General features: G+C 34.3%; 1 pseudogene; it reads right to left on the minus strand.

The window, feature by feature from the left end:
* Positions 1–278: 278 nt before the first annotated feature.
* Positions 279–396, minus strand: LOC141414396 (U8 small nucleolar RNA; annotated as a pseudogene).
* Between the last annotated feature and the right edge of the window lie 3,686 nt (positions 397–4,082).

Raw genomic sequence — 4,082 nt, forward strand, 5'->3', positions numbered from 1 at the left:
AATGTTCTAGCGACACAGATGCAATGACAAAATTGTTGTATGTTTAGGATTTTGGAGCTTGCAGCAGAATGTAAACCAACACACTAGCTCCTTCATTGAGAATATCTTGCAATGACCAAGGGGTCAACTAAATTAAACAGTATGATTAGTGATATAGTAAAAATTATGACATATTCAATACTTATGTGTTAAATTTGAGATTATTCTCTTCATCATCATGATGATATGATAGCAAATCATGAACAACTTTTTTTTTTTTTTTTAGGTTATCAGGAAAAATTGGAGAAGAGCAATCAGGGTGTTGCAAATCGTGATTATGCTGAGACAGTAACACGTATCATGATTTCTACCTGCCCTCCAAACAGAGGGACAGGTAAGGATTATCCAACCTGCTAGTATAAACAGCTCTTATTTTAGGCTAACATATCAAGGGAAAAGTTCTACTGTGATTATCTGAATTATGAAAGGAACTCAATGTTTCTGCAAGATAAAAGAAGTTTGTCTCCATCTTCTTAAAGATATAAATTTAAGAAATCAAACTTGGATGTCTGATATCTTCAGCATTTCTAATTTTTTCAACACTTACATGCAAAGAAAGAATGCAGTATTTTTTTTAGTGGCATATAAGTTTGAAGGAAAGGAAAGATTGGAGTTTGTTGAGTAATTTCTCAACAATTATTAATGAAGTAAATAATGATATTGATATTGCTTGTCCTCAAAATGTTATCCACCTCATGACTTAGAATTTGATAAAACTCTATTTGCCAGTGAAAGAAGACTCATGCTTAGAAAATTCATGGATCTGGAATATTCTTCTTTCTGTGATAGATTATTGAAACTTAGCTAGAAAATTCTGGGCAAATTGTTGGAACCGATATTGGTGGATTAAATTTTGAAAATTCAGCAATGTTTGCTTCATTTGGATAAAAGATAAAAAGGACTATCTGGAGACCGTCAAAATTGCTTTAATATATTTTCTTCCATTTCTGTCAACAAAGCTCTGAGGGTCTGGGCTCTCCACTCTGGGTGTTATAAAAACAAAGTAGAAAAATCATTTAGATACACATTATCTCATAAGAATAATGTTGTAATGGGTCCAACCCCAATTAGATCAGTTAACAAGATAAAAGCATATTAAAATGTGAAGTACTGATAGATATAATTCTTTAAGAAATGTGAATGTGAAAGTTAACCAGTAGAAGGGTTATTTTACTCATAACTCACTGTTTATAATTGTAAATGGTCAAAAATTACACGTATAATATCAATTATCTTTGTAAATCACCTGTATGCACGCGCCCAGTGATAGCTTTGATAATTTATGTTTTCTATTTTGTGCATATCTTAATTATAATTATTGGACAGTTATGTATGACTATTGAATCTGATGATGTAAAACTCTGTCTTCTTAACCTAATTCTTCTAATAATTTATTTATTATTGTATTTTACTGAAATATTAGTTTGTGACAGACTGGAAATTAATAAAAACAATTGAGGAAATTTAAAATTTTAAATTCAAACAATTTAAGTTTAAAATTCAGAAGTTTATTTTTTAACGCAGCACTCATCAAAGGGAAAAGCTTAAGGCTTCCTCCCCTGCACCTTTAGTGATGTGAAGCTTTAAAATAGACAAAATAAGGAAATGTGTAGCAGGTACTACCATTTGCTGGTGAGAATAAATCCTCTACCCTTGGGTTTTAGAAACAGATCCTCAGTTTTATTCTAAAGGCCAATGCATCCAGTTAAAGCACTATGTTTAGTGGCCTCCTTGGAGGTGTTAGGTGGCCAGTGAAATGTAAGCAGAAATAGTTTGGTGGAACTCTGAAAATCTGCTAAAGACCTATGTTGGCAGCAGGCATGTGCCTCCTTTCTACTTTTCATTTTTTTCCCTGTCTCCTGCTTAAAATAGGAGACAATGAGTGAATCTGCAGTAGACATCATGAGCTGATGTCTATAGCAACCACCTGTTGAAAATGATATAACAGGAGAGAGAGGAAGATGGCAGATGGCAGCCACATTTCTGTGGCTCCAAGAACCAGAAATAAAGCTTCATTTACATGCCTACATAAAAAGGTGAGGAAGTTAGCAAACTTGGAGGCGCAGTAAAAGACTGGACAGATAGTAGCTAGAGAAAAAAATTTAAACACCAAATTTTAGATCTATGAAACAAAGATATTAAAAAAGCACACCTGGGACTTGCCAAGTTGTCCTCAGAAAAGTCACCCCCAGCTGGTTTGACTCTGGGATGATGTAGGAGAGAGCGGAGCAGACTTTTCTGTGAATGCCAGCTCCTTAAGAACACCACTCAGTCCAGGTGGCACATGTTAATACATTTATCCAAGGAATTCCAGCAAAGCAAGCTAACCAAAGGGACCAGACCATGAGAGGAAGACCAACAGAAGAACTGCAGACACAAAGGTGAGGAACAGAGATTGGAGGACAGTATCCACTGCACTGATAGAGCAGACACTCTTCTTAACAAGAAAGAAATTCTGATTTTTATTTGTCTCTCTATCATTTTCATTCTCCTAGAGCCAGAAATAAAACTACACAGCTTCAGCCATCTGATCTTTGACAAAAGAAGCAAAGACATACAATGGAGAAAAGACAGCATTTTCCACAAATGATGCTGGGGAAACTGGTCATCTACAAGCATAAGACAGAAACTAGGCTTGTATCTTTCATATTGTGTAAAAATCAATTCCAAATGAATAAAAAAATTAATGTAAGACATAAACTTTTGAAACTACTACAAAAAATTGGGAAAACTGTGGAAGATACAGGCCTATAGTTATTTTTTGAGTAGGATTCCAATTGCTCAGGAAATAAGAGCAAGAATTGGCAAATGGCACTGCATGAAATTAAAGTTTCTGTCCATCAAAAGAAACAATCACCAGACTCAAGAGACAACCCACAGAGTGGAAGAAAATCTTCACTAGCTATCAAAGGATTAGCATCTAAAACTTACAAAGAGCTCAAAAACTAAACAGCAAAAGAAGAAAAACCTAGTTAATAAATGGGCAACAAATTGAACACACGGTTCTCAGAAGAAAAAATACAAATGACTAATAAACACATGAAGAACTATTCAATATCCTTAGCCATGAAGGAAATGCAAATCAAAGCTACACTAAGATTCCAGCTCACCCCAGTTATATTGGCAATCAAGAAGAAAACAAACAACAACAAATGTTGGTGAGGATATGGAGGTGGGGGGAAAGGAACCCTCATACCCTGTTGATGGAAATATAAACTATTGCAACCACTATGGAAATCAGTATGAAGTTTCCTCAAGAAACTAAAATGACCTACCTTATGACCCAGACATACCACAATACCACACTTAGCCATGTATCTGAAGGAGTTTAAATTGATATGTAAGAGAAATATCTCCATATCCAAGTTTATTGCAGCTGTCTTCATAATAACCTAATTGTGGAAATAGTTGAGGTGCCCAACAACTGATGAATGAATAAAGAAAATATGGTATATATGTACAATGGAATATTACTTGGCCATAAAGAAAAATGATATTATGTCATTTGTAGCAAAATGGAAGGAACAGGAGATCAACAACATGTGCTATTTGTTGATCTCTAGTTCCTTCTCACTCATTTGTGTAACTTAACCCTAAAATAGTGATGATTATGACAATAATCAAGAGACATGAATATAAATGGGGAACTGCCTTGGGAGTGTATCAGCAGGAGTGAAAAGGGAGAAAGTAAAGTATACTGAGAGGTAAGAGAATGGAAGTATGCTGCATCTATACATGAACATAATTAAACTCACCAAACTCTGTTTGAAAAAAGGGGAGTAAGAAGAGGTGAACTTGTTGAAAGTACACTGCACACAAGTATGGAATTACCAAAATGAACTCCTCCATATTATTAATGTATGCTAATTCAAGAATATAATAAAACTATTAAAAAAGATGATGTAACAGAAACATAGGAGTAAGGGTTTCTGATGACAATGGTGATCACAGAATTGATCTCTTAAATGAGATCAGTTTTGAGAGTGAAAAGATACCAGTAAAGTAACAGAAAACATATACTTTTAAAATATTTATTTCTTGAC

This window comes from Castor canadensis, chromosome 11 (assembly GCF_047511655.1).
Source record: "Castor canadensis chromosome 11, mCasCan1.hap1v2, whole genome shotgun sequence".
Taxonomy (NCBI): domain Eukaryota; kingdom Metazoa; phylum Chordata; class Mammalia; order Rodentia; family Castoridae; genus Castor; species Castor canadensis.